Source organism: Dendrobates tinctorius, unplaced genomic scaffold (assembly GCF_039654945.1).
Source record: "Dendrobates tinctorius isolate UK_male_01 unplaced genomic scaffold, ASM3965494v1 ptg000143l, whole genome shotgun sequence".
Lineage (NCBI taxonomy): Eukaryota > Metazoa > Chordata > Amphibia > Anura > Dendrobatidae > Dendrobates > Dendrobates tinctorius.
This window is the reverse complement of record NW_027361810.1, coordinates 39,425,299-39,445,007: the sequence shown is the minus strand read 5'-3', so window position 1 is coordinate 39,445,007 and position 19,709 is coordinate 39,425,299. Positions and strand designations below refer to the sequence as shown.

Here is a 19,709-nt window from a genome sequence, read left to right as displayed (position 1 = left end):
ACATTAAAGTAGATCCGAAGCTATGACTAGGAATTACAATTATGTGCAAAGGAAGATGAAAAAAAACAAACCCTTGGTTGCGCAAGGTGATTAGATTTTAGAATTTGAGAGCTAGTATTCTTAAAAATCCATTTACTAAACCTCCTGACCCCAAGCCTAAACACTGAGAAGCAACGGCCAGCATTGAGTTGACGTAGATATAATCAGGTTCTTGTAAGGAAATCATCTAACCATGACTTGGCACCATTTCTACCAGTTTATGGAGTATCTTTAATATGGCTCTACTGAGATACGAAACTCTTCTACAACCTAATAATCAAGTGATGAAAGATAAACCGTCAGACTGTGGTGGCCAAACCGATGGCCTTGATACGACGAGAATCAGATTCCCTTTTTGGACTTTATAACACAATTACTATGTAGGCTAAAAAAAGATACTTGTCCATCAACCTTTCTTAGCAGTTGCTTTTTAATCCATAGAAAAAAAAAACACAGAATACTTTTGGATAACTGGATCCAATTTGGTTTCAGTGGAAAGAAAAAAAAACATCTAAAAATCAATTTGAAAATCATTCATCACTGTAGTAATTACGACGTTCAATGTCTGTTGAAGAATTTTCCACTGTTTTTGTGCTGTTTTTCCGTCTGACATTATTACCTTCCAAGACAGAGCATTATAAAGTTACACTAACTGTAAAAAACACTTATTTTGATATGTTTATCATCAATCCCCTCCCTCTTTCCCCATGTAAAGGATGCCCCTCAATGCTTTCCAGAATTTTTGGCTTTAATCTTGCACTTGTTGTTTGTACTGACAACCTTGACCTTGTATTAATCGACAGAATATATTTTTTAAGATGTGGCTCTTGGCCATCTCAACATAATTCATTGAACACAGCACAATCACAAGATCTTTGGTTCCTAAGTGACTGGTTTGCTAGTTGTTTTTTATGTGTTTTTTTTACTGTTCCTGATTGGCAATTCATATTCTTATTATGCTCTTATATTATGATCTGATTTTTGCCTGTCAAATAGCAAGAAAAGGTCATAGGCAACAGTCATTCAGTTAGGGGTTTTTTCTAGTTGCATGTCTTGTGATTGTTAAAAAGTCCAAGGTACAGTTGTGCTCAAAAGTTTACATACCCCGCCAGAATTTTTGCTATCTTGGCCTATTTTCAGAGAATAGGAATGATAACACCAAAACTTTTTCTCCACTCATGGTTAGTGTTTGGGTGAAGCCATTTATTGTCAAACTGAGTGTTTTCTCTTTTTAAATCATAATGACAACCCAAAACATCCAAATGACCCTGATCAAAAGTTTACATACCCTGGTGATTTTGGCCTGATAACATGCACAGAAGTTGACACAAATGGGTTTGAATGGCTACTAAAGGTAACATTCTCACCTGTGACAAATGCCAGGAAAATTGTTCGGCATGCAAAGAAAAACTCACAAATAACATCAGCTGAAATACCGGACTCTCTGAAAACTAGCGGTGTGGCTGTTTCAAGATGCACAATAAGGAGGCACTTGAAGAAGTGAAGAATTAGGATTTTTTCTAATTTTTATATGTTTCGTTTATTATGCCCCGAGGTCCCTCCATAATAGAAGATGTTAAATTCAAAGAAAATAACTTCTCCACCATTCAAATTTCCTAGGAAAATTTGTGCAAATAAGCAAATTAAAATTCTGTCCTATAATAAGGATCATATAGGGATTTTTGTTACTTTTTATTTTACACTCCGATGAGCTTTTACGGTTCAGAAAACCAAGTGATGCCATTTTGCTGAATCAGCGCGGAAGCAAACTCCCCCCCTCCTAAGAAATAAAAATTTGGGCAAAAGCAAATTTTTGTAAAATTTGAAGACAATTCAATTCATCTCTCACTTATTTGTTCACCCCTGATAATGAAGCTTCCATTGGGGTGATGGATATATCCTATCTGAGTGGCTTTCATACCTTTTTGTATACCCAGCTCCTATGCAGACCTCTCTCCATGAATAGAGACTATAAAAAAGGGCTGCGTAGGAGGCGTAATGTGTAATAGTAGTAGAGCTTTGTTCCTCTCTTGTTTCTCTGTTATAATCTTCACACGCTGGTGGAAAAAAAAGTTAAATGCAGAAATCCTCAACAATAACTTATCTACCATTATATTCGTGTTCCGCAAGCGACGCGCATACATTAGAGAAGGTTTTCTAAAGTGATTCACTGTCTGCAGCTTCACACAATAGTTATTTACCATTGGGGCACACCAGGTGGAATTTAGCATTGTATCTCTAGCTGAGAGTTAGTTATGTGCACAACATTATTTATGGTAAAACTGACGAGAGCTGCATATAATTTCCAACCTCCAGAGTCACCCGAACTGAATTAATCGGTGATAACAATCTTACATCCATAAATACAAAGCGAGTGAGTATTGATCTATTGTGCTACTGTACGCTGAAAGCAATTCATATTACTCTTGATATTGCGCTACCTTACCGCTTTATTTTCTGGGAACAGTAAAAGACTAGAGATCCTTTGTGAACAGAAGAATAAAATAAAATTTTGCAATTTTCTTTTATGTTGCTTTTTCCTATTCCTATTTTTTTTATACCATACCCTAATTACATGATGCGCGGCTACCCATTCTATTTTGTTTATTGCTTTTGTAGAGCATTTTAGGACGACCGGTCACATTCAAGAAATGTATTACGAGTTTTTTCTCTTTATTAACTATTTTATTAAGTTGCATCAACATTGTTATGAAAAGAGAACATTCGAATTATGTTCAATTTTAATTTAAAAAAAGTTGATAGTTATTAATATTAAGTTGTCGTTATAAACATTATCACAAAAGTGAGTACACCCCTCAGATTTTTGGAAATATTTTATTATATCTTTTCTTGGGACAACACTGAAGATATGACACTTTGATACAATGTAAAGTGGTCAGTGTACATCATGAATAACAACAGTGTAAATTCGGTCTGCCCTCTAAATAACTCAACACGCAGCCGTTAATGTTTACGTCGCTGGCAACAAAAGTGAGTACAACTCTAAGTGAAAATGGCCAAATTGTGCCCAATTAGCCTCCAGGTGAGGAGTACAAGGACAAGCATGTCTTGCCTACAGTCAAGCATGGTGGTAGCAGTGTCATAATTTGGAGCTGCATGAGTGCTGCTGGCTGTGGGGAGCCACAGTTTATTGTGGGAACCATGAATGCCAACACGTACTGGGCCGCAGGGCAGTATTCCAACATGATAACGACTGTAAACACACCTACAAGATGACCACTGCCGCACTAAAGAAACTGAGGGTAAAGGTGCTGGACTGGTCCAAGCATGTTTCCAGACTTCAACCCTATTGACCATCTGTGGGGCATCCTCAAATGGAAGGTGGAGGAGCGCAAGGTCTCTAACATCCACCAGCTCTGTGATGGCGTCGTGAGGGAATGGAAGAGGATTCCAGTGGCCACTTGTGAAGCTCTAGTGAACTCTATGCCCAAGACAGTTAAGGCAGTGCTTGAAAATAATGGTGGTCACACAAAATATTGACACTTTGGGCACAATTTGGCCATTTTCACTTAGGGGTGTATTCAATTTTGTTGCCAGTGGTTTATACATGAACAGCTGCGCGTTGAGTTATTTAGAGGGCACACCAATTTACACTGTTATGCAGGCTGTACACTGACTACTCTACATTTTATCAATGCGTCATATCTTCAGTGTTATTTCAAGAAAAGTTATAATAAAATATTTACAAAAATGTGAGGGGTGTACTCACTTTTGTGATATACTGTATAAGTATCACCAGCTTGATGAGGTATTGAAATCCACTTTCCTGAAGATGGAAATCCCTTTAACTAATGTTCTGACATCATCTGACATTTCATCAATGATGATCTGGGACCCCATTAATTCTTAGTATGAAGGATCCACAACATTTTATTGCCCAATTCTAGATTTTCACATGTAATCGAGATGTATATAGATAAAAGTATGATATTCTTAATCAAGATTATTTGCAAAGTTGCTTCTATTTCTGCTCAAAAATGCAAAAAAAAATAATATTTTTTAACTTTATATACTTATGTATACAGTAAAGATTGTTAGGATTTAAATTCTACCAAGTGTTGTAAAGCATAAGAAAGGTTCATGAAGTGACTTAACGCACCTGACTTGTTTTTATTGCACAGAACTTATGAATAATTGACTTTGTGGAGAAAAATGAAATATGTTGATAAACTAAGAGAATATTTTCTAACATTTTTTGTTTCCTATACAGTAAAGAATAAGTCACCAGAAAAGAATAATGGAAAGGTTTTTCTGTATTCTGTATTCCGTATCTATATCAGCTTCCTTTGCCGTAAAAAAAAAAGTGCTCATACAAACTGAAATGTATTTTATTGGGATTGTATGTGATATACTAACACTAAGTCGCAAGGATTTATGAAGTGTACATGGCATTCTAATTATTTAAAATAAAAAAACTGAAAATTATGAGGTTCATTTATATTCAGCCCGACTGAGTCAGCGCCCTTCACTGCAATGACTATTTCTGGTCACTGAATTTAGAGGCGCTGCTGGTGATTCACATTTTCTAACAATATCCACAGTCTGTCCACATTCAGTGTGTCTGAGCTTGTTTTGCCCGTTTAACAACACTGGACTTTCAGCCATCTTGTCAGTCCGCACTTCACGAGCTGTCATAGTCTTAAGCCTCCTTCACACGTCCATGTTTTCTGTGGAAAAAACGGATACCAAACGTACCCATTATAACCTATGGTGCTATGCACATGTCCGTATTATTAGATGGACAGTGTGTCCATGCAAAACACACCGAGATATATCCGTTTTTTTCCGGCTGCACAGATGACAAGGCAAGTCTATGGGTCCGTGTAAAACACGTACAGCACACGGATGGCATCCATGTACCATCTGTGTTCTCTCAGTCTTTAACATTGCAAAGTATAGGAGAAGCTTTGTAATTTCTTTTTTTCTAAAACCATGAAAAACGCTGATAAAAACGGACACACCGATGACCATCGATGGTAAAAACGGACACACAGACAGTACATTGATGACACACTGATAGAAAACACTTACCATTATGTGAACAGCGCCCCACGCAAGAATCTATTGTGCAATAACAAACTAAGCAACCACCCCCTTCTCCCGTCCTGTAATGGCTGTGGCGCAAGCGCACTGCTCTGCCCTGTTGAGGGCAGAGCAGAGTCCTGCAGTGCGCAGGCGTCGGGAGAGGTCCAGGCTCCTGCGCACTGCAGAATTCTGCTCTGCCCTAACAGGGCACCTGCGCGGGAGCCATTACAGGATGGGAGAAGGGGACGTCATCGCATGAAGAAGGGAGGCGTCGGACCGGACCGCAACGCCCACCGGACCGGACCGCCCACCCCGGTGAGTATAATATAATGTGTTTTTCTTCTCTTTCAGGTTACATTGGAGGCTTATCTACAGCATTACAGAATGCTGTAGATAAGCCCCTGATGTCTATGCCAGCAGCTGCAAGCCGAAAAAAAGGGTGACAGATTCCCTTTAACTCCATGGGCCTGCTGCATCCTGAGAGTGCATTTGTCTGGAGGCCAGGTCAGGTAAACATCGCTGCCTTCTTTCTGCTGTTTTTTGATTTTTTTGGAGGATTTTCAGTCCTCTTTTAGTTGCTTTGCTGTTTATAACACTGATGACACCAGTACCATTTTTTCACGCGCACGTTTTATACAGACTTGTGAAGAAGGCCTTAGGACCACTTTCCAGTTTCCTCTCTATTAGGCCACATTCAGTATTTGGTCAGAGTTTTACATCAGTGTTTGTAAGCCCAAACCAGGAGTGGGTGATAAATACAGAAGTGGTGACGTGTTTCCATTATACTTTTCCTCCGCTTGTTTCACTCCTGGTTTTGTCTTCCAAATACTGAGGTAAAATACTGACCAAATACTGAGCGTGTGACCGTGGCCTGACATTCACTCTCACACAAGTCTTTGTGACTGCTTTCCGCCTCATTGCTATCACTTCTTGCCTTTATTTGCACGTTCTCACCCAGACTTTAGCCGTTAGGGCTCGCTCACACTGACGAGCAGCGTCCGATGATCCTCTCGTGTGAGATAACTGAATGCTATATACAAATGACCCTCAGCTCAAACTCTGCTGCCAGCGTGATCCGAGCGTCGTTTTAATGTACTCTGATCCCCTCTCACATGAGAGAATCACATCACAAGGAGAAGGAGACGGAGAAAGTAATTTCTCCATTTCCTCCATTGCCGGCGTCCGTGGTGATCAGAATGCACTGAGATGACAGTAGACCTGTACGGGTGCACATGATCCTACTATTGAATGCACCGGCAGCATGCTGCGGTTGTTTTCTCAATGATCGCAGATCTGCACTGCCCCATAGTATAATACTCAGCCAAGTGCAATCCGATTTTGAATTGGATTGCACTCACCCAATTTTTATGCTCGTGTGAGCGAGCCCTTACTGCTACTTTACATGACTTGCATTCGCCCTCCTTCCCTGGCCCCTCGTTCCTTTCGGAGGAGGCAATCTGTCCTCTGTAGACAGTTCAAGTACTTTTCACTACTTGTTAACAGACTGTTGCTCACCATAAAGTCACTCCTCAACTGACACAGAATGGAGGGAAACCAGTGACTAAATTTCATCAGACTTTTAACCCCTAAACTCCTGCAGAGGTAGCTGGATTCAGCACTAATCACAGGCATTTAGAACTCACAATAAAACGGATAGCTGCACTGTCAGGCATCTTCAGGGCTAGTGCAGACTATCCCATTTTTGGTACGAGTGTGATCCGACAAGACATCGGATCGCAATCTGACCAATGTTATAATATGGGGCCATGCACATGTCCGAAAAAAAATCATAGCATGCTAAATTTGCATCTGATTATCGGATTGCACTCGGCCATGCAAGTCAGTGAGTCTGTGGAAATCATTGGACTGCGTTCGGATGGCATCTGAGTGCAGTCCGATTTCCACGGACTGAGAGAATGGAGAAGATGAATAATTTTTTTTTACATCTTCTTCTCATCCGAGAAAATCAGATCACACTCTGATCAAACTCTGATTCTCTCAGATTAGGAAAAATACTGTTGTGTGACCCTAGCCTTAATAGTACTGGTGTCCTCATATGGGGCATTTAGCCCATTTGAGACGTACAGCACAGTGATCAGAGCTATGTCTGGCTTCCATCACATAATGGAACAAGATAATAATAATTCCCATTTAATGACTGCAGACATAGATCTTTAAAACTATCAAGTTATCACCTATCCACAAGATAGATGAAAACCCGTTTTGATTTGTAGGGGTCCAACCGTTGGGAACCGCACGGATCTGAGGAAGGGTGCACTCTTACATCTGTTAAAATGAAGTAACTGGGCGCGTGCTACACCACAGCTCCATTTATTCCCAATGGGACTGCCGGGCGCTGCGTTCAGCAATTTTCGGTAGCTCCACAGCGGTCGGCATCCATCCTGACAGTAGCAACCAATCAAAGCACAGCTTTCATTTCATAAGCTGCCCTGGAAAAATGAAAGCTTCACTGTGATTGGCTGCTGTGGGCAAGGCCTCAATACATTTTATTTCTGTACATATATTTATATGTTTTCTAATATACTTTCATATTTTAATTTCATCTTCTGTCTCATCTTCATAAATGGGCGCACTTCTGCTGCCACCTGCTCCTCCAGTTATGTTATTTGTTTCAGCATAAAAGATTATATGTTCCAAGGCTTGCAAGGCCCCAAGGATGTGCCGCCAAATGTATTTCCACTTATCGGAGAAAATATAAGGAGATACGGAGCAGGCACACTGTGCTCTTCCTGGGGAGCCAAGTGTAAACTTAAATTAAATGATTCAGTCTGGTGGAAGTAAGAACACTTTGTAAAGTGAAGATTCCCACGATGATCTTTCCCTAAGAACACAATTCAATTTCCTTTCCTAGCTCCCAGGACATAAACACAGATGTTTCTTTACATGCCTCTCACATATTGCATGTCCTTTGGTTTAATAGCTACACATACAGCTCTGCTACATCGCTGTGGGAATCCACTAAGTGCTTTAATTTATGCCGAATGGAAAAAAAATGGCGGATACTTTCGAAGTCCGTTCTGAAATATATGACGGACGGTCCATTGCACATTGAATGAGGCTGAAAAGCAGAGGATTTTAGGTGATGGTAGTCCGCGACACATGAGAGGACTAATTGGTATTTCAGGTTATTGGATTTATTTTGTTGTTCTGAAAGAATTGTAATTTGTTTTATTCACTCAAATAGGAATTTTTATAAGCCATAATTAAAGAAGCACTGCTACTCCTCTTCCCATCAAAATTTTAATCCTTAGTCTTAATATATTGCAGTCATCATATTATATGACACTGTACTTACAATTGCTCATTTTGCCTTTCTGCCCAGCTAATTCTTCTCTTTTCTCTGCTCTATGTAGAAATTGGAAGTCTCTTGTCCCTGCATTTATCATACCCCCTCTTCTAGTCAGTTTTTATTCACGTGATGTCATAGACCTAATGGAAAAGAGAAGAGATAACTGGGTAGAAAGGCAAAATGAGCAATTGTAAGTGCACAGTGCTGTATAATAATATGATGACTGCAATATATTCACAGAATGTTAGAGTTGGAAGGGACCTCTGTGGTCATAGTGCCCAACCCCTTGATCAATGTAGGATTCACTAAACTATCTCAGACAGATGTCTGTCCAGTTTCTGTTTGAAGACTTGACGATAGTAAGAGGATAAAAACGTTGATGGGAGTACTTCTTTAAATTGGGTTATACCATACTTTTACTGTCCAGTAAAATTGTTAGCGCATGTCAGGATAGGTGATAGCTTATTGATCTGTGGGGGTTTGACTTCTGGGTACTGCACCCATCAGCAGAACAAGGAAAGTTTTATTCCGGTTGGGCAGAATGTTACCCCTTAAAGGGAATCTGTCACCCATATTTAGTGATATCATGTAAAGATATCACCCAATTGTGCGCCCCATAAGGATTTTATTAGGGCTTTTGACTCCCCCCGACCCCGCACCTTTGAGGCATAAATACCTTCTTTATCTTGTTGGGGATATATGCAAATTGCCGAGGTCCCGTCCAATGGGCATGGCTTAGTCACCTTCTTCACCCCCCTCCTCGGCTTTCTGCATGTAATCTTGATCTGTGAATATCACAGATGACGTTGGTTTCTTTGCTTTCGCTTTGTAAAGCCTCCAGCGCCTGCGCAGTATGCTTTGCCCAACTTTGGACGAAGCATATAATCGCTACTGCGCATGCGCCGGTATTTTCCAGCGCAGTCTATGCACCGGAAGTGTGTCTTTAATGGGTGAAGATATCACCTATCCAGCATAGGTGATTACTTATTAATTGTGGGGGTCCAACCTCTGGGTTCTGCACTGAACAGGGCAGTTTTTTCTTTTCTTTCTTCTTTTTTAACCTGTTAGCAAATTTGTTGTATTTTCGTCTCTTTTTTTTCTGCCCAGATTTGTCACAAAACCTGAAGAGGTTCATGATGCGGACAAAGTTCATGAAAATCCTGAACTCTCATACATATCTTGCTTATTTATCTAAATCTGCAGTATGTTAATTCTTTCAGCGGTTTTGCTGCAGATTTCACCCATGCCGATGAGTGAGAAAAAATCTGCCACAAAAACGCATGTAAAAACACATAAAAAAAAAACGTGGTAAAAACGCACTTATTTCACGTAGTGTTTTTCCTGCCAAGAGATGGAGAAATGGTGCAGACATTTCTGCAACAAATACTTATCGTGTGCACATACCCTTAGCATGCAGCAGTGCGCATGCTCTACTGCCGCTCCATCCATTCCCTATGGGACTGCTGAGTTCTGTGCTTTGATTTCTCTGGGAGCCCAATAGAAAATGAATGTAAAAAGCTCTACACATATCGCCCTCTTTAATGCCCCAACTAGTCCTTCTTAACGTGCATCCTCAATATCTGCATATTAGTGATCATATTATAATATCCCATCTCCATAATGCGGCTAAAATACTTATTGCAAGGCACTGGAAGGATACTGATTCCCCCTCTCTTTCAGAATGGATTAATGAATCCAATAGCATATATGCATTTGAAAAAATTCGCTTGATTCACCTCCAACCAGGACAGGCTTCGAGAAAGATGGCATCAGTGGTTTAAATACCAAAATAAGATTAAGCTTTAATCCATGGAATTGTTTTACCAAATATGTTTATGCGATATAAAACCATATATGAGAACAAAAAGGAAATCCAGCAAGAACTCAGCAAACCAGGGTTGGAGTAAAATGATGCTTTTCTTTATTTCTTCAACAAGGTTAAAAAGACGACCCACAAGGATCAGGAACCAGAGTGCATGGCAGAAATAAACGCAAATGGGACTACGCGTTTCGGCGACCTAACCGCTTTCTTCACGGTCCAAACCTCAACCATATATGTCTTAGTTTTTACTTTTAAGATAAGGAAATAGAGGCTATTTTTCAACAGGACTACCACCTCCACTTTTCCCTCTTATCCCTCTTGCCCTTGCTTGTTCTCTCTCCCTCCTTTTTTTTCCTTTCTTTTGTGCATCTTTGATGTTATTTTGCCTATGCCAACATTCTTAAATACAGAATTTGCAAAAAAACCCAAAAATGAATATATCGGAAGTCAAGCATCGGACCATTTTGAAACAGGGATAAAAGTGAACCAATGGAGATAAAAATTCCCCGGTGGATTAAAATTCCCCAGCGGTCGGCCCACTCTGTAAGCTATCACAGGTGCAAAAATTAAAGATGTGTCTGACAGGATATCAGGACTCTTCAGACCTACAGATGACTACCCATTCCTGCTACTACATGTGGGGACAAATGACACTGCAAGAAACGACCTGGAAACCATCTGCAGAGACTTTGAAGACTTAGGTAAGAAAGTGAAAGAACTGGGAGCGCAGGTGGTCTTCTCTTCCATCCTCCCAGTGGATGGCCATGGAACAAGGAGGTGGAATAAGATTCTGCAGGTGAACAACTGGCTACGTCGATGGTGCCGTCAGCAACGATTTGGATTTCTGGATCACGGAGTGAACTACTTATACGATGGACTACTTGCTAGAGATGGGGTGCACCTTACGAAGACTGGTAAGCATGTATTTGGAAGTCGCCTTGCTACACTTGTAAGGAGAGCTTTAAACTAGAACAACATGGGAAAGGAAGCAAAAGACCAGAAAAAGCCATACACCTGACAAATGCTATTGAGAACTCTGCTATTAGAAGTGGAAAGGAAGAACAAAGACGAAAGAATCTAATTAATAAAAATATTGGAGAAAGAGAAACCAATCACAAACTAAAATGTTTCTATACTAATGCACAAAGCATGGGCAACAAACAAGGAGAATTGGAACTACTAACACAGGAAAAGAAATATGATGTCATTGGAATCACTGAAACTTGGTGGGACAATACACATGATTGGAATACAAGACTAGAAGGATACAACTTATTTGCAAGAAACAGACTTGATAAACGAGGAGGAGGTGTCGCATTGTATGTTAGAAACGCGTATATCTGCACAGAGATTGAAGCTTCAGAGACTGGGAGTTCTGTGGAAACTGTTTGGGTAAGAATACAAGGACAGAACAATGGAAAGGACACCATTGTAGGCATTTACTACAGGCCGCCTGTGCAAGCTGAAGCTATGGATGAACTCTTTATGCATCAAATGGCCAAGTTCTCCAAAAAATATGACATAGTTGTCATGGGAGATTTCAACTATCCAGACATTTGTTGGGAATCTCTCTCAGGCAAAACTAACAGGTCAAGGAAATTCTTATCCTCTCTTGCTGACAACTTTATCTTCCAAAAGGTAAGGGAGAAAACAAGGGGAACTGCTACCTTGGATCTAATCCTTATAAACAGGGAGGAAATGGTTGAGGAGGTAAAAGTGGCTGGGACCCTAGGAGGTAGCGACCATGCTATTTTAGAATTTTGGATAACTAGAGGCGGAAGACCTGTGAAGACTCAGACGTCAAGGTTATATTTCAGAAAGGCAGATTTTAAGGGATTCAGAAAGAGAATTGGAGGGATCCAATGGCTGGATATCCTTAAAGACAAAAATGTCCAGGAAGGATGGGAAATCTTGAAAAATGAAATTCTCAAAGCACAGTTGTTAACAATTCCGAAAAGAGGGAAGAATAGGAAGCATTTAAGGAAACCAGGATGGATGAACACAGAACTTAAGCACATGCTAAAAAGGAAGAAAAAAATGTTTATAAAATGGAAAGAGGGAGGCATATCTAAAGAAGAATATAATGCTGTCTGCAGAACCTGCAGGGCACAAATCAGATTATCTAAAGCTGAAAATGAATTGAGGCTTGCAAGAGATGTCAAAAGCAATAATAAAGGATTTTGGGGATATGTCAAAAGTAAAAGAAAAGTCAAAGATGCTATAGGATTTTTACAGGATGAAAATGATGCAATGGTAAGACAGGATGTTGAGAAGGCTGAACTTTTAAATTCCTATTTTGCATCTGTTTTCTCTCAGAAAGGAAATGTAACATCAACTGTTATTCACTGTCCTATTAAGGGAATAGAAGAATCCAGGATATCTATAAACAGAAAGATAGTGAGGAAACACTTAGCTAGCCTAAATGAATTCAAGTCTCCAGGTCCAGATGAATTACACCCCAGAGTACTGAAGGAGATAGCAGAAGAAATTTTTGAACCCCTCTCTATAATCTTTGAAAATTCTTGGAGAACAGGAGAAGTGCCAGAAGACTGGAGAAGAGCAAATGTTGTTCCTATCTTCAAAAAGGGGAAGAAGGTGGACCCAGGTAACTATAGGCCGGTGAGTCTGACTTCTATACCAGGAAAGATCTTTGAACAAATTATTAAACAACATGTATGTCAATACCTGGATAAGAATGAAGTGATTAAACAGAGTCAGCATGGGTTTGTAACTAATAAGTCATGTCAGACTAACTTAATTTCCTTCTATGACGGTATCACTGATTGGGTGGATCAAGGAAATGCTGTAGATATAGTATATCTTGACTTCAGCAAAGCATTTGACAAAGTCTCTCATACAATCCTTATTGAAAAAATGATTAAGTATGGAATGGACAAGGCAACTGTTAGGTGGATTCATAACTGGCTTAGTGATCGGACCCAAAGAGTGGTCGTAAATGGCTGCACATCCAGTTGGAAGAATGTCTCAAGTGGGGTACCACAGGGCTCTGTCCTGGGCCCTGTATTGTTCAACATCTTTATCAACGATTTAGATGAAGGCATTGAGGGTAAACTGATTAAATTTGCTGATGACACAAAGCTAGGAGGGATAGCTAATACTAGAGAAGAGAGAGAGAGGATTCAAAAAGATTTAAATAAACTGGAGAAGTGGGCAGCAACAAACAGAATGGTTTTTAACAGGGAGAAATGCAAAGTACTACATCTGGGCAATAAAAATGGAAAAAGCATATATAGAATGGGAGGAATAGGGCTAAGTGACAGCACATGTGAAAAAGACTTGGGTATACTAATAGATCACAGACTGAATATGAGTCAACAGTGTGATGCAGCAGCAAAAAAGGCAAATGCAATTCTAGGATGTATTAACAGAAGCATACAGTCTAGATCACGTGAAGTCATTATTTCCCTCTACTCCTCTTTGGTCAGACCTCATCTGGAATATTGTGTCCAGTTTTGGGCACCACATTTTAAAAAAGACATCAACAAACTGGAGCAAGTTCAGAAAAGAGCGACCAGAATGGTGACCGGTCTGCAAACCCTGTCTTATGAGGAAAGGTTGCAGGATTTGGGAATGTTTAGTTTGCAAAAGAGAAGACTGAGAGGAGACTTAATAGCTGTCTACAAATATCTAAAGGGCTGTCACATTGTAGAAGGATCAACTTTATTCTCATTTGCACAAGGAAAGACTAGAAGCAATGGGATGAAACTGAATGGGAGGAGACACAGATTAGATATTAGAAAAAACTTTTTGACAGTTAGAGTGATCAATGAGTGGAACAGGCTGCCACGAGAAGTGGTGAGTTCTCCTTCAATGGAAGTCTTCAAACAGAGGCTGGACAGACATCTGACTGGGATGATTTAGCAAATCCTGCTTTGAGCAGGGGGTTGGACCAGATGGCCCAGGAGGTCCCTTCCAACTCTACGATTCTATGATTCTATGATTCTATGATTCTATGATCACCGATCCTGTAGATAGGCGATGATTGATTTCACTGTACATTTGCATTAACTCCATGTTCTTGCAGGAGACTATGTATTAGAAAATCAAAGCTCTGGCTACTTTATATATCATGTATATATTACAATTCTTAATCTTCGGATACTAAGTAAAAAGCCACATTCGCTTGGGACTACACAAGCTCCTTTAACGTGTAGAATAGATCATTCGCCATCACTGTAGCTATTATTAAGGATTTCTGTCTTTGCAATAAAACACATACTGACAACTGATGCTTTCGGAATTACAGTTTTAGAATAGTTAATATGATGGATCACGTCTTCCCTATATCATTGATGGCATTCCTACAAATATAGGTACAGTAAAAATGCATTCATCGCTTCCCCACCGATACAGATTTCCCGATATTCCAGCATCCGACGAGTGGTCCTATTGTTAGATTAGCAGGAAATTGCTTTATATCTTCAGAAACATGTCTATAAGTTTTTGTGACATATCCAAGATGATCTGTAAAGATCAGAACATGAAAATGAATCTGTCACATCAAATATCCTGGCACTTCTCCGGCTGTAGTGTTGGCGTGTCACCGGTGTGTCATGACTTGTGTACTGAGGTGATATATATGAGGCATATCTTGGTAAATGAGAATACGGCTTCTGTTCGAGTTTAGATGAGGTAGTTTATGGCTATAGATCAGAAACCAATTTGTTCTGGAATGACTAAGACTAGAGCATTGTTTCCCATTGACTTATCACCTACTGAAATAACCTTGTTTCACTTACAATGTGAATTACTGCTCAGTTTAGTATTATTTATAGTACTGATTAATCATATGACTCGAGGGGACACTGGGGTTGTATTTTCTCATGTGGATGAGAGGATTTTGTTAAACTGGGATGGTTAAAGGATTATGAATGTGCTTTAATGTAAAATGTTCATTTTCTTTGAATGAACTGATAAAATATATACACGTCAGATAGCAGGCATGAATACATCTGCTACACAATCCAGAGGCAGGAACTTCACGGTTATACGTGACGGTACATTATTCCTGTTACTTATTGCACTAGACCAGTAAATCATGATGGGAACCTCCATCTTCCTTTCATTCGAGGACCTCACTTTCTGAGGAGCATCGCTACGACTTTTCACAAATATTCTCAAAGTCCATTTAAGGTGGTCCACATGCTCCTTGGTGTGCCATTGCATGTTCAATTCCCCATAGGAGACTATGTGTCCCAGCCTGGCCATTTTCTCCTCTATGACTCTCGGGTCTGGCTACAATTTCTCATCTTATCTAGTATAGATAACATTTGCTTTAGACCCCCACCTGCATGAGATAAAGAATAATCCTGCGACATAGGGCCCCGTCACACATAGTGACGCACCAGCGATCCCGACAATGATATGACCTTGTCAGCATCGCTGGTGTGTCGCTACATGATAGCTGGTGAGCTGCCAAACAGGCAGCTTCACCAGCGATCAGCACCAGCGACAAGAAGGTAACAAGCGACGAACGTTGCTTAGTTACCCACTGTGTACCTTAGTTAAAAGCGCGCTGGTGCAGGGAGCTGGTAACCAAGGTACACATCGGGTTTCTAAGCGGCGCGCAGCACTTAGAAATCCTCTGTTTACCTTAGTTACCAGCTCCTGCTCACTGATCGCTGGTCTCCCGCCTGTCACACGCAGCGATGTGTGCTGGCCAGCGGGAGACCAGCAATCAAAAAAATGTCCTGGCCATTCCAGGATGATCAGCGATACCCGGCAGGGAGGCTGGTCACTGATAAGTGTCACACACAGCGATCTCGCTGTTGCGTCACAAACCTTGCGACTCAGCAGCGATCTCGCTAGCGAGATCGCTATGTGTGACGGGGGCTTTAGGCTGGTTTCACACTTGCGTTTTTTAGCACTGCGCCTTGTGCGCTATCGTGCACATGCGCATTGCTCCCCTATCTTTAACATGGGTGTGCATGGTCTAGAGCGTGCACGCATTCGTATGCGTTTTCGTGCGCATGCATTTTTTTGTAGTGTGCGCCTAGGTGCGCCAGACGCAACCTGTTGCATTTTTTGTCCATCCGACTTGTCTCAAAAAAACACATGCGCACGTTAGTGCACGGAATGCGCAAAAAAACAGCATTACAGTCTATGGGAACGCATGCGTGTGCTAGGACATCCGCACGCATGCGCTTAAAATCGCATGCATTTTTTAAGTTAGCATGGTGACAAACTGGTTAAATCGCATGCGCAAAAAACAGCAAACGCATGCAAAATGCATGATGCGCTTTTTGCATGCGTTTGGTATGCACACGAGGCGCAGCGTAAAAAAACGCTAGTGTGAAACTAGCCTAAGGCCTTGTTTACATCGAAATGTGCTATTCAAGTATGGTGTCCATTCTTTGGACACAACACCCTTTTCAATGCAGGTCTGCTAATATTGGGACCATAGGTCCTTCCCTTTTCAGCACTCTTCCCTATCTGCTCACAAACAGGAAACTGCATTTCCAATGCCCACTTAGCTCCTCCTCCCATGGGCTCACCCCAATAGTTAACCCTATCTACTGGTTAGCTAAGTGCTAGATGAAACAACGTTTAAAACAGCACAATGCATTATATAATCATGAGATCTTCAAGGCAGGCGTCGACAGCTTCACCACTCTTTTACAAACCAGAAGCAACAACAGCCCAATCATCAGTCTCCTGACCTTGCAGCCAATCAGTGGCAGTCAAATCTCTGGTGGTCATGATCTTATCACCTTCAGTCCAGCAAATACCATCAGAGGAGCAGCGTTGGATTGTTGAGTGTATTACAAGGGTGAGTACGGTATATTTTCCTTTATCATTTTAGCACCATGGCTAACTACTGGCAAATTTAAAAGTAGAACAGATGATTCTGTTAATTATAAGACTGAGGTTTCATGCAGTCACCAGTTTTGTTTCTGCAGCCAAACAGTGGCTGCAGCAGTTAGGTCACTGGTGGTCGCGACTTCATTCCGTGACCATTTCAATGGCAATGGTGGAGAGCAGAGAGAAGATTCCAGGGGTATATCTTGTTTTATTGTTTTAGCACTATAGCCCTTCAATGGCAAATTAAACATTGCCCAGATAACTGCTTTAAAGATTATTAAATCATTTTAAAGCTTATCAGAATTTAAGAAATGTCATAATTTACAGGCTGTTATAGTCCAGCTCTGTTCCTGAGCTGCCACAGGTGGTGATGTTACCTACCGCTCCTTGCTTCCTGCTACAGGCTGTTCAAAGCACAGAGCACAGATTTCCTGTCTGTGTATTGAAAAGTTCAGCCGGAACCCCTTGAGAAAGGCATTTCACGCTGAAACGTGCGTCGGGGGGACACACACCAGGCGGGTTGCCTCTTATCCTTACCAGGTATGAATTTAACACTTTAAATCATCATTGCATTATGCTATTCATTATGGATATATGTCTGGTGAGGTGGACTTTATGAGGCCTATTGGGGGATGTGCAATTTTGCTATGAGCAAGTATAATTATACTCATTTTGCTGCTAGGCACTATATGCGATTTATAGTTATCCTCCTCCCGCTATATTATATGTGTGTCCCATGGTTTTTTCTGCATGCACAAGCAGACTTGGATCTCCCATGTCACTGTGTTTTCCACATGTCCTGGTTTTGTCGATTGTCTAATAAATTATATTTTGTATTATTATATTTTTTCGTGAGATTTTTTGGTAGTTTGTTTTCTCCATATATCCAGCCAGAACCTCTGCAGAGAGCTATGAGTGGTGATGTGATCGGAGGCATGGCCTGTGATCCTCAGCCAATTGCACAGGAAGGGAGAACATGAAAAGCATACCGGAGGCTCCAATCAGAACAAGTAATGTTATCAGCTTGTGACTAACTAAAGAGGATTGTACTGGACATTCCAAAGTGCTAGATTACATTCTAAAACATATAATGCTATGACTCATTGAATCTTTACAGTACACTGAGCCAGCACATGTAACAATAACATTACAGACTGCAGGAGAGTGCACATACTAAATGAAATGGGAGAAGCTGCGTGTGCAGCAATTTATCCACCTTGAGACTGTATAAGAGTCTCAGGATGGAGCTTTGTAGGTAGAGTGAGTGGGCACCTAGAGAAGTGAGAGAGGTGGGGGACCACATGGGAAATGTAGTATAGAGGCACAGAGGAAGAGCTGGCAGAAACAATAACAAACCACAAGGATTAGCTGAAGGAGAGCTACAAAAACAAAAAATAAAGGTAATGGGGTGGGGTGGGGCGGTTAAAGACTCATTCAGGGACAACAACATCATTTTTTTTGTGTCTGGAATGCTCCTTTAAAATTGTAGTTTCCTGCAGCCTAAACTAGGGGTCACTTAGTAGTTCACTCACTGCACACAAATCGAGCAATAAACTCTAGCAAAACAGTATATAAGAAGTTTTTAAGCATTTGCGTGAAAGTTTCTAGAATCAAAGTAAACATTCCCTTTCATCCTATGCTGATCATATGTAAAAAATAATGTATAATTCACAAATTTTTGACATACCATAATTCTTGAAGGGAACCTGCCACATTGGTAATGCTGTTTAATCTACGGGCAGCAAATTATAGAGCAAGGGAAACAGAATAGACTGGTGTATAGTTGATATATAGTTATATTTAAATTAATACTGATTCTATACTTAGGAGTCCAGTGGGTGGTCCTAATTAGTGGTTGTCAGCCTTCCTCATATCAGCATACCAATAGAAATAGCTTCTGCCCAATGTTCTCCTAAATATAGGAGCAGAGGTATAACCCCTTAGTGACGGAGCCAATTTTTGAAATTCTGACCATTGTCACTTTATGTGGGGATAACTCTGGAACGCTTCAACAAATCCCATTGATTTTGAGATTTTTTTCGTGGCACATTATAACTTATGATAATGGTAAATTTAGTTCGATAAGTTTTGTGTTTATTTATAAAAAGTTTCAGAAATTTGGCAAAAATGTAAAAAAATTGCAATTTTCAAAGGTTGAATGATTATCCCTTTAATCCAGAGAGTCATATCACACAAAAACATTAATAAATAACATTTCCCACATGCCTGCTTTACATCAGCACCATTTTTAAAACACTAATTTATTTTATTAGCCTTTTAGGAGGTTTAAAAATGTAGCAGTAATTTTTCATTTTTTCAAGGAAATTTACAAAATTTATTTTTTTGAGGGACCTATCCAGGTTTGAAGTGACCTTGGGGGTCCTATATATTGGAAAACCTCAAATGTGATGCCATTTTAAAAACAGCACCCCCTGACATAATGAAAACTGCTGTCAAATAGTTTATTAACCCTTCAGGTGATTTTCAGGAATTAATGCAAAGTGGTATAGCCGGAATGAAAGAGTGTTTGTTTACCACCTAAATGTCGCTAACTTCTGAATTGACCGCTATAGCCAGGAGACTCTAAGGCCGCTATTTGGCCATGAACTGCTATGGCAAACATCAGGACCACACAATCACGATCTCAGTGTGCCACTTAGATTAAAGTGC

General features: G+C 40.4%; 1 protein-coding gene across 2 annotated transcripts in view; it reads right to left on the bottom strand.

Annotated features, from left to right (window-relative positions):
* B3GALT1 (beta-1,3-galactosyltransferase 1) overlaps window positions 1–19,709 on the bottom strand; it is a 402,849-nt gene that overhangs the window by 8,274 nt on the left and 374,866 nt on the right. Inside the window, exon 4 of one of the 2 annotated variants that reach the window (XR_012220340.1) lies at window positions 8,407–8,535. The exons of the other annotated variant lie outside the window; for it this stretch is intronic. The gene's annotated coding sequence lies outside the window, so the exon portion shown is untranslated. Of the gene's footprint in view, window positions 1–8,406; window positions 8,536–19,709 lie in introns of those variants that run through there. 2 annotated transcript variants of the gene reach the window in all.